The sequence below is a fragment of the Mustela putorius genome, unplaced genomic scaffold (assembly GCF_011764305.1).
Source record: "Mustela putorius furo isolate JIRA1106 unplaced genomic scaffold, ASM1176430v1.1 tig00000135_pilon_pilon_pilon, whole genome shotgun sequence".
In the NCBI taxonomy this organism is placed as follows: domain Eukaryota; kingdom Metazoa; phylum Chordata; class Mammalia; order Carnivora; family Mustelidae; genus Mustela; species Mustela putorius.
In genome coordinates, this window is record NW_025421292.1 from 6,567,543 (window position 1) to 6,579,720 (window position 12,178).

The window sequence follows — 12,178 nt, forward strand, 5'->3', positions numbered from 1 at the left end:
TCTTCAATTAAAAAAAATTTTTTTTTAGCTTAAAGATTTCTTTAACAGAGCTTGATAAAGGGGACAAGTTTGGATGAAGAGTACTTCAAGCCATTATCTGATGCAGATTTGTGTCCCTTTGATTTATTTGACCTAAGGATGCCACTTCTCACCCTTGTGCTGCTGATGACTTTGACTTGGAAATTCTAGATTATCACGTAGAATGTGACATGTGTTTCCGAGCAGGAGGCATGGATAAACTCAAACTCACATCTGGGCTTTCCTGTCACAGTAGGATAAATGCCAAAAAGCCAGGTTTTAGGTGAGAATGCTCACTGAAAAAAACAGGGCTTATGATAAAGAGACAGGGCAACGTTCCATAAGCCTATGGAAATTTAATAAAGAGATCTAGCAGAAACATCAGTCCTAATAAGACATTAGTGTCATTGAGAAATTCATCCAATTCTAAAACTCATCCAAAAAGATGGATCATTTCCTTCATCACCTTACATTTGTGTCTTTTGTACAAATAAGGGAAAATTGACTTGTAAGTGCTTCCAAGAGAGAGCAAGTGTCCAAAATAACTGCCCAAAACAAAAGGAGGATATGGGCAGTCTCGTGCTTATCCAGTATTGCTGCAGTTAGCTAGGCTGGTATGCTTTATGTTCAGCTGCTGTTATTTGGGAAAAATCATCCTTAACTTCCATGTTATATTGACATCGTTACCCTATTTACAATTGCATATGAGGTGATTTGCATTATGGAAACGTGAGGAAAGAGAATAGACTGCATATGCATGATACTCAAAATTCTTTACCTGATTTAACTAGACAAACAACCTTAAAGAAGCATCACAGACAAGGATGGGGACCATGTGAGTATCTCGGTGTACAGCTGGTGTGTGATGTGTGCAGTGTTTCTGGCTCTCAGCATCACCTAGGAGGTGCTTAATGAATATTTGATGAGTGAATAAATGAATGAATGAATCAACGAGCAGCTTGAGATGAAAAAAAGAAAAAAATATGTATTCTTCTGTCTCCAGAGGTGACTCAAGGCAAAGCTTATCCTCACTGCCTCCGGCCTCTGACCTCCCTGCATGTTTCTCATTTCTGATCCCCAGCCTAGTGATCTCCAAATCTACAAACAGACAAGCTTCACACAGTCCACCTGCCTCTGCCGGTCCCTGTCTGGCTACAGTGACTCTGAGCGTACAATTCTCTACCGCTGTGGATCACAGGACAGAACCAGAAAGCAACTCAGGAAGGAGCTTGCTGGGGAGAGGAAGATGGGTCTGCCGACTGGGACAGAAAACCATCCAGATTCAAGGAGTGTAAGCAACTCTCAAGCTCTCCATGCATTATTAGCATGAATTCAGAGAGGCAGGGATGCTCGCCACCCCTTCACCTCTGTATAATGTCCTCAAATAATGTTGGGGATTTCTCTTTCTTTTACGATGGCATTTGATGCTGAGTTGTTCTTGATTTCACCTGATATGAAAGATAACATTCAGGAGAGTCGGTGGTGTGGAGTGAGCAAGAGAGTGAGTCCTTTCTGGCATCTGCTTTCCCAGGGGTGATGCTCTGATGCTCCCTCACTTTCCTCACTCCTGGCCTCGCCCAAAGGTAGTTTGAGTCTGGGATTTGCATTCTTTGGGAAAGCTATTCTGCTGCATTCTTCCAGAAGCAGAGCTTCCCAGGTATGTCCCTGGTGCTGCCATCTCACGGCACTGATCTCCCTTGACGAGTGTGCAAGTGAGTCAGAGGCTGGAGGGCCTGTCACTCTTACAGCCTCTTTGCTGTTCTTCATTATCCAGTAACGTCCTGCAGGTTCACTGTGATCTATAATCCCAGAGGAAGCCAGGTCTGCAGGATTTTCATTGAGTCCAGCCGGTAATGGTGTTTGTCAAACTGCTATTTAGAGCTCGGAAAATTTCTCTCTAATCTACTTTGCAGAAGCATGATTGTTTCTCATCTTAATTGTGGCCCCTGCTGTTTGCCTGCGTGGGAAAGGGGACCCAGCCCATCTCTTCCAGCTTTTGCCTTTGTGCAGCCCCAACCCAATGTTCAATACAGGAGTGCGGTTCATAGTAACCATAATATTTGGGACTTTCATGAGAAATAGATGAGAGAGGCCTGTTCTCTCATATGCATCCATCTTAAAGTGGGAACTTAAAAACATGACATATGAACCTATTTTTATTTCATCTCCTAATTTCACCATTTATTCTCTGTAAACCCATGGTTTCAAGGCTTTTAATTTCTTCTGGACTCAGTCACAAGTTGTAGCTGAGAATATTCTTTAGGAAATGTTTCTAGGGCATGACGATGTCTTATTCATATTTGAGGCTCCAGTCCCTGGCACTGAGGCTGGCACGAAGGAAACATTTAATGTATATTTGAGTTAAAACTGCGGTGAATTAAGGGACTGTGCCTGGAGAAATTAGGAGAGGGAATAGTTGGGATCCAGGGCAATATCTGGAAATCTACGGAGAGTAGACCGCGTCTGGAATGAGGCAGGAGGCAGTTCGGATCTATGTAGCACGCGAGGGGCAGAATCTCTCAGTTCTGAGAAAAGCCCTCCCCAGACATTCTGTGAGGCACTGACCAATTACTTGGAATTTACAGTTTTGACAGAACCTTTAACCCATATCGCTCCTGTTCACTTCCTCTCCTCAGTTCACACTGCCTCTGTTTGGTTTAGGGTTCCCTCGTGTTTCCTATGAATAACTCCAGTTGCTTCCTAAGTGGCTCCAAACGCATGACTCCCCTACTCCAGCCCTTTCTAAGGTCAGGTACTGCATCTTGTTTTAATGTTGGTGCCATATCCACGATCCTGTGAAATTTCAATATTAATGTCCAATTAAACAATTGGCCCTGTTCTCTCCTAAAATGCTTATTGATAATTTGCACCAGGTACCATGATATTAAGTGATACTGAATTGGCTTTGGATCCTTTTTTTTTGTTTGTTTGTTTGTTTCTTTTTTTTTTTTTTAAAGATTTTATTTATTTACCTGAGATGGAGAGTCAGCGAGAGGTACAAGCAGGGGGAGGAGCAGGTTCCCCGCTGAGGGGGGCGCCAGAGGCTCAGTGATCCCAGGGCTCTGAGATCATGACCTGAGCTGAAGGCAGACACTTGACCGAGCCACCCAGGTGCCCTTGGGTACTTTCTCTTTCGAAGAAATTATTATATATATATAATTATATATATATATCATAAATTATATATATATATATATATATATATATATATATATATTTCCTCTTTCGAAGAAATTTATAGTCCCACCAGTGCCTCATTTTCCCTCAATCACGCCCGGTTTAGTGTCCTTCAGCTGGTAGGTGCGTTCCTGCCCAGGGCTCTTATCCTTGAAGCTCCATCCACCTGGAATGTTCTTTCCCCAAATCTTTGCATGGCTTGTTGCTTCACTTCACTGAAGTCTCTGCTACAATGTTACCCTCTCCAATGAACTTCTCTAAACATTCTTATCTATTCCTCTTTTCTGCTTTACTTTTATTTTTAACACTTAATATTGATTTGCCAAATTGTTTACTGTCTATCTTCCCCATGAAAATGTGAGTTCCATGAGGAGAGAGATTTTGCCTGTTGTGTTCATGTCTCTCTCCTCAGGGCCCAATAGAATGTCTTGCTCGTATTGACTGCTGCCATAATTATTGTTAAATAAATGAATGAGGGAGGAGATACAATGTCACGTAGCTTATACCAAGGGAAATTCAAGGGAAGAAACAGTTTATTCGACCTAGCTTTGACCCAGGTTTCAAATGGTAGACATTATTTAAGCCTGGAAGGGCAGTAAGGGTAGAGCATTCTTCTTTCTACTGCCAATCATCCTGCACTCTGTTATTTTCCAGCAACCCTCTGATGTTTATTTTATCACCTTATTTCTCTCTTTCCCTTCTCAATTGAATAGACTTTCATGGAGCTCAGAAGGACACAGGGGATCAGCATCAGCGTGAACCTGACGGAGAGTGATTCATTCAGAGTGCTAAAGATGTCTGCTGCACTTCTCCAAAATGTGCAGGGGCAGCTCTCTGATAGACCCGTCCCCTGGTCAGACACCACAGTGCATCTCATCAGAAATGTGTAAAATTCTTCCCTTCCTGATTATAGATACAGACACGGTCTTTTTTCAGGCACAATTTTATTATCTTTAACTCAAGCAAGTCTTTCCCCCGATATGTGAAACACTTTTCACAGGATAACTTACTATATTATTATCCCTCAGTTAAGATTCAGCGTAGGTGTTCAACTACTCCTGCTTTTTCTTTTCAGTCATCAGCAGATTGATGAGGATTGTTAGTCTCCATGAATCATTTTAAAGTTTATTTGCATTTTCCTTGATGAAAGACAAGCAAAGGAAAATAATTGCAGTTTTCAATGTTCATTGGGGTATTCTGAGAGCTTTCTGCAGTAAATTACAGGGATGTGATAAACATAAAGAAGCATCACTCATCCTCCTATCTGATTGCTTAATACCTCATACTCTGTCACTTCCATTACAAACACAAGATTTAATATCTTCAAATGGATTCTTATCCTTATACTCTGCTATTCTCTCTTATAATGTTTAATGCCAGAACCTTAAATGTAAAGACTTAATGTAATCTTCTACATTGAACCCATCTAATTTTATGCATAAACCTTCCTACTTTTCGGGGACTGGCCTATGTGTTTGTGGCTGGTCCCCCCCACCCACCTCCACTGACCCCTTTACTAATACTGGCAGGTGGGAAATGGCCACAACTCTAATTCCTCAATACCATGTGAGATAAGGGATGCTCATATAGCGATGGAAAAAAAAAAAAACAAAAACCCTCCATGTGCCCATATTAGAAAAAGAAAACAAACATGTAACACAGATGAATTATGTAGTTATTAGCTTTTCAAGGGGACTGTTCACTTTGCAAAAGGATTCACTACAGATTTTCTTTAAATAGTAAGCTCCACTAGTTATTTAAGATATAATTAGATCCGTCTAAATTGGATTCGTACACATTTCAGGAACTGATTCATTGTGCAAAGAAACAGCAAACCCATGTTTGCTTCGCTACATGAAGCAAAACCAGCAAAACTAGCAAATATGCATATGCTCTGTTTAGAAGGTGCCAAACACCCAGATGTTTGGGAAAACCTGAATATTTGACCATTTGTTTGAGTATTCAACCAGATGCTTAGCACAATCCGTTTGTGGTTTGGAGTCTGTTCTAACACAGCAGGCAGGTAGAGAAGCAAACACAGGGGGACATTCTCTATCTTGCTAAAGTGATAATGGCATTCCTTTTATTGCTTGTTGGTGGGCAATTTTAGATATTACCACCTCTAAGGAAAACGGGGCATATAACATATGTCATTTCCATTAAGTGGAAAGAGATCACCTATTTTCAATGGGTTGAACAATCTACATTTAAAGCCCTAAAAATGAATACTTTAAAACTAATGTAGAAGGCCAGCTTATTCAATGGAGTAGGAATTCATTCTAAACAGCACTGTTCTTAAGAAGGTGGGAAATGAAATGCTAAAACATACGACCTCAGGTTAACGAAGTCAAAACAAACCAAAACAAAACTTTCCATAATAGTTTAACCTGGAAATAAAAGAGTTTCCTTGAATATTGGTCCTCTGAGCAATGGAAGCCTAGACTAGAAGACACAACTTTATGCTTGACTATTTACCCCAAAGATCAAGCTTTTGATTGTTTATAAAATAGTATTTAGAATTTTTAAAAATTAATTATTTTTATTAACATATAATGTATTATTTGCCCCAGGGGTATAGGTCTGTGAATTGTTAGGCTTACACACCTTATAGCACTTTTATAGAATTTTTGATATTTGGGATGGCTGGGTGGCTCAGTTGGTTAGGAGTCTGCCTTTGGCTCAGGTCATGTTCTCAGGGTCCTTGGATCGAGTCCCACATCTGGCTCCCTGCTCAGCGGGGATCCTGCTTCTGCCTCTGCCTGCAGCTCCCCCTGCTTATACTCTGTCTGGCTCTCTCTCTCAAATAAATAAAATCTTAAGAAAAAAAAAAAGAATTCTTAAAAAAATTTTTTTTTAATTTTTATTTTTTTAAGATTTTTTATTTATTTGACAGACAGAGATCACAAGTAGGCAGAGAGGCAGGCAGAGAGAGATAGAGAGGGAAGCAGGCTTCCTGCTGAGCAGAGAGACCAATGCGGGGCTTGATTCCAGGACCCTGGGATCATGACCTGAGCCAAAGGCAGAGGCTTTAACCCATTGAGCCACCCAGGCACCCCCAGAAAAGAATTCTTGATACAAAGAACCTAGTGGTTCTAACAGATGGTCCCAACTGATAAACCCATTTGTGGTAACTTACATAAGAGTACACTTTCTATAAAAGAAAGAAACTCACTTATTCTAAGTAAAAGGACTGTAGGCATCAGCAGGCATATATGGAGCCCCAAAGAAGCCTCGGACCTTTGTGACTGCTTCACTGAGCAATGGCATACGCACTTTGGTAGGACTCATTACTTTGACTAACGGACAGGAGAATTCGAGTTGATGGATGCTGTGAAGACAGCCCAGGCTTTCCATCAAGCCAAGCCAAGGCTGGAATCTTATTGTGGTCTCATACCCAGTGCACGATCTTGCACAACTTAATTAGTCATTTAGTAAATGAGAGGACTAATGCTTAAACTGAACATTTCTTATGGTTTGTTTTTGTCTTAATAAGAAATTAATGAATCTGATAAATGAAGGGTACTTAAATAATGCTAGCGCCCTTTCAGTTTTGAAGAATTTACAAAACATAGGAAATTAACACCAGCTTTTAATTGTCCCTGGTATTTGGGTACATGGCTTCGTATTCTATTCTGGAGTTCATAAATTTTATCCCCAGAGTGAGGGCAGAGCAAGCAGTTCTTTCAGGCCTGGTTATCCCTGCCCAGCGCTCCGCCCAGCAGATGCAGACACTGGGAGAAGTACTTAGAAAGCCATGAGCGTTTTCATCAGATGCATTTACCAAAGAACTACAACAATAAGAATCTGTTCATTAGTCACCAAAAATAAGTGGTTATTATGAACACATGCCTCTCGCTGAATGTGTGCCATTGAGTCACTTTTAGTTAGTTGAACATGTTTGTATAGAGAGCTGCCATAAAAAAAAAAAAAAAGAAAGCTGCCATAATTAGCAGTGTCTGTGGTGAGAAAATTCTAGCAAAGATACTTGTTTTCTATTAGAAAAGTGTGATATTTTCTCAAATGTAGCATTTGCAAATATTCCCACTGTTCACTGTTCTTATTAGGCTCCATTAAATAAGGAAGAACCAGTGATTATAATATTTGCCAACTTTCCCTGTTCTGAGCACTTGAACTTAGCTAATCCTCACAACAACTTTATTAAGTAGGCTGTACTATTCTCCACTTTGAACAGATGAGAAAACGAAGACAGAGGAGTGATTTCCCAAAGGCACACATATAAAAAGTGGTAGAAGCAGAATTTGAACTCATCGGACACAGTTCTAGAATCTAGATCTCATTCTCAAGCCTGTGCTCCACTGTTTCTGTGGAGAGGAACAAGGCAGGCTGCTGTATAGTATGAAGCCCCAGTTCACATAACTGAGAAGAATAAAAGAGCAAATTCCCACAGAATTTGTGTGTGTCTGATGAAGGAGCAGAAAGCAAGGTGAAGGCAGCCTGAGCACAAAGCAGAAGCTGACGCCTCACAACCACCCCCTCCCCTACCCCCAGATGGGATATATGTGACATTCCTCAGAAGGGAATATATAAACAGTTAAATGTCCTCATAACCTGCGGGCCCATTGACAGATACTTGAAGCAGGCAGAGTTATGTTCCTCTAGGAAGCTCTCAACTATCTTCATGTTAATACCTTGCTAGAAAGAAAAACAAATTTAACTTGCCAATGGCAAGGCCTCTGGTATCCTGGGAGTCTTCTTCAGCATATGAAAATCCTTTTGAAATCTCCATTTTCCTTACCTCCCCCAATGCCCAAGTATATAATCAGCCACCCCTCACAACTGGGGGGTGGGGGGCAGCAGCTCTTTCTGCCCATGGGTCCTGTCCCCATGCTTTAATAAAATCACCATTTTGCACCAAAGATGTCTCAAGAATTCTTTCTTGGTCATCAGCTCTGAACTCCACCCCACCGAACCTCACCTATATTCCAAAACCCCATCAATTTAGCTTGTAACCAAGGCCAGTAAGTTACAAGTATGTAAGTAGCCCTGAGCGTGCGATGCTAGCTGAGAATGACAAGGACTCTTTCTTGGAGGTGAGGAAGGAGAGCTGAAGACTCCACCGGAACTCCAGGAGGTAAGCAAGACCAGCTGATCTGCTGGTCCCCTCATGGAGCCAGGTGAAAACTATGAGTGTCACAGAGGGACCTGCAAAGTTTGTCCAGGAGCAAATCTGCCTGTTGTGTGCTCCTATCAGAAGTGTGGGTGCCTGTTATTTGCATAGAAATGGAATTACAATTAGAATATAGGAACAGCTTTTAAAAAAAAATTAGTTTTTAAAAATTTTTTTAAAGACTTTATTTATTTATTGGACAGAGAGATCACAAGTAGGCAGAGAGGCAGGCAGAGAGTAGGAAGCACACTCCCCGCTGAGGAGAGAGACTGATGTAGGGCTCCATCCCAACACCCTGGGATCAGGGCCTGAGCCGAAGGCAGAGGCTTAACCCACTGAGCCACCCAGGCGCCCCACAGGAATAGCTTTTAAAATGTGAAGAAAAAACCCACATGGGACAGAGCTATGGAAAACTATACAGTCGTGATGTATCATTTATATACAGTTCCTCCAAATGTAATTCTCTGGTGTTTTATTTGTGGCCAAAAGTGTACAAAAGTGATATAATTATAAATTTTTGCAAACATTTTAAAAGCCATTCATATTACCATTTGGATGGCAATTCTTTAGATATGCTTCATAAAATGTTCACTAAAAACATTGCCACTCAGAATTGTGTTCTATGAATTTTGTTTGATTAGATATTCAGAAGATAAAAATCAGATTAACTGTCTCAAACACACACATTAAAATAATAAATAAGATTTCCTAAACCATTAAGATAATTCTTGGCTTTTTCCAATATTCTACAGCTGACTGAACTTGTATGATACACTATATTTACTAATTGTGAAAAAGTTAAAATATGCATGCTTTTCCAATTTATTAGTTACTAAGTAAGAAAATAAAAACAAAGCCTAGACTTAAATTTTTTTTTGTCTACATAAAGCATAATTCTTTTTTTTTTTTTTTAAGATTTTATTTATTTGAGAGAGAGAGAGACAGAGTGAGAGAGCATGAGAGGTGAGGTCAGAGGGAGAAGCAGACTCCCCATGGACCTGGGAGCCCAATGTGGGACTTGATCCCACGACTCCAGGATCATGACCTGAGCTGAAGGCAGTCGCTTAACCAACTGAGCCACCCAGGTGCCCCATATAAAGCATAATTTTTTAAAGCATTTGCCTGGCTAGCTCTGTCAGGAGAGCATGAGACTTTTAAATAAAATATACTTTTTGGAGAAACACTGATGAAGAAGAACATCAGGAAAATCTTAGACAGTAACACAGCCTGCATATTTCTAGGTAGGTTTTAAGAATATACATTGGTTTAAAGCATACATCCTGACCCTTTATCCCCATAGCACAACAACAGCAGGATAAGTGAGCACTCTTCCTATGGAAGTGATGAAGGAGCAGGAGGCTGGCTGAGGACAAAGCAAAAGCTGGCGCCTTGCACCCCCTCTTCACCCTTTCCCCTCCATATGTGTAGCATCCCTCAGGCAGCCCTGACTGCCATGAACAATAAGCAAATAGTTAACTTGCAGAGCTCACAATCCTGCTAGACAGGAGTCTCCCTTGGCTTACAAATGTCCTAAATCTCACTAACAAAGAAGATTGAAAGCAGGATTGTGACACCCCACCAAAAAGTCTCCCAACTATCTTAATGTTAATGGCTGGTCTAAAGACAACATTGATCCAGCAGCAAGGGCAAGGCCTCCTGCAGGCCTGGAACATCCTGGCACCTTGTAGGCCCTCTTTAGCATATGAAAACTCCACTGAAACCTCCCTTCCCCTCACCTTCCCCCAACCACAGGGTATATAACATGCCTACCCTCACATCCCAGGGCAGCCACATCTCTGCCTGCCCACGGGCCCTGTCCCCGTGCCCTAATAAATCACCTTTTGCACCAACAACGTCTTAAGAATTCTTTCTTTAGTCGTCGGCTCCGAACCTCCTCACCCCACCGAACCTGACTTAGGTTCTGGGACTTCATCAGAAGCATAGCCACCTTTCTGAGAATGTGTATCTGCAGTCATCACTGCATTGCTCAAAACAAAGGCCTTGTTTGCATAATGGCACTGGTTTCCACTTTGCTAAATCCAAAGGCATTCAAGACTGAAGGAGGAAAGAAGACACAAATGGCCAACAGGTACATGAAAGGTGCCGAACATCACTAATCATCAGCGAAATGCAAACCAAACCCACAATGAGATATCCCCTCAGACCTGTTAGAATGGCTGTTATAAAAAAGGCAAGAGGGAACAAATGCTGGGGAGTGTGTGGAGAAAGGGAACCCTTGGGCACTGTGGATGGGGAAGCAAACTGGTGTAGCCACTATGGAAAACAGTATGGACGCTCCTCCAAAAATGAAAAATAGAACTACCATATGATCCAGCAATCTCACTTATGGGCATCCACCAAGGAAATAGAATCATTGTATATACACACACAATGGAATATTTTTCAGCCACGAAAAGAAGGAAATCTTGCCTTTTGTGACAAAATGGATGGGCCTTGAAGGCCTTATGCTAAGTGAAATAAGTCAGAGAAAGACAAATACAGCATGGTCTCTCATGTAAAATCTAAAAAACAAACAATCCTGAACTCATAGAAACAGAGGAGACTGGAGTGGGGGGAGGGTAAGGATGAAGGTGGTCAAAGGGTACTAGCTCACAGTTACAAGACAAATCAGGTCTGAGGATCTAACGTATAGCACCGTGACTATAGTTAGCCATAGTGTAGTGTACACTTGAAAATTACTAAGAGAGTATGTCTTAAAAACCCTCAACACACACACAAAACGGCAACTATGTGAGGCAATCAATCATTCTGCATATATACATATACAAAATCATCAAATGATGTACCTTAAACTTGTACAATGTAATATGTCGATTATACCTCAATAGAGTTGGCAAACAAAGAAACAAAAACCCAACTGAGGGATATGTGACAACATCTATATTATCTACTCAAAAGCATCCTATTACTAAACTGTAATGAACTGTTTACACTCAGAAAGTTTTTAAAAATCAAGATGTGAATCAGCCTTGGGCTTTTTAATAACATATTTAGAAACTCATTAGTAATGTCTATTTAGACTATTTAGAAACTCATTAGCAATGGAGGAATTTATATTTTGGAGATTTGAAGGATATAAACCTAACATTTTGAATTCTTGACATGGTCATGAAAAATTCCTTTTTATGGGATTCTTAATGCTTGATTCATTCATAATAAATATCATTAGTCTTGCAGCAGATCCAGTTTTCTCATGTTTCCAAGTCTTACTAAAGTCAGATTTACTTTTTCAGTCTAAAATTCCTAGTTGTAATTCTGTGTATGAACCTAAAAGCCAGTTGTGCCTTAGACCTTGAGCTCAAGATCATTTGTCGTTACCAAAGGGGTACATGAGGCTAAGAGCCCACTTGCTACCCAAATGGAAACTTCATAAATGAAACAAATCCCCGGTGTACTTTTTGGTCTATTTTCTACGCTGGTTTTCCAAGTAGTAACCTTAACATTAGCAATATACTGCTGAGCACAATTTATATGGAAACAAATTGGGATAGATTTTTCCAGGCTCAGAAACGGTTTCTCCCTGATGTAGGACAGAGACTTGATGAAGTCTTAGTAACTTAAAGCACAAACTAGCCATCTGAAAGCATAGGTAGGAAGAAGAGTTGCCCTCAGCTCATTATATGAGTTGAGATCTTTCAGTTTCACCTACAAGGTAAGAACTATTTTTTTCTATTAAATGCTTATTGCTGTACATAACCAAAATCTCTTTATTAGAGCACAGAAGCCAGCTTCCCCCAGACCCTTTCTCTATCTCCCTCTATAGTCCACCAGGCTTTACAGAAGTAAGTTGCTCCAATTTGTAGTTCATTCAGACAGTTCTGAGACTGTCAGGTC

General features: G+C 40.7%; 1 protein-coding gene across 3 annotated transcripts in view; it reads right to left on the reverse strand.

The window, feature by feature from the left end:
• Positions 1-12,178, reverse strand: part of KCNQ5 (potassium voltage-gated channel subfamily Q member 5) — a 553,330-nt gene that overhangs the window by 159,423 nt on the left and 381,729 nt on the right. The window lies entirely within an intron of this gene.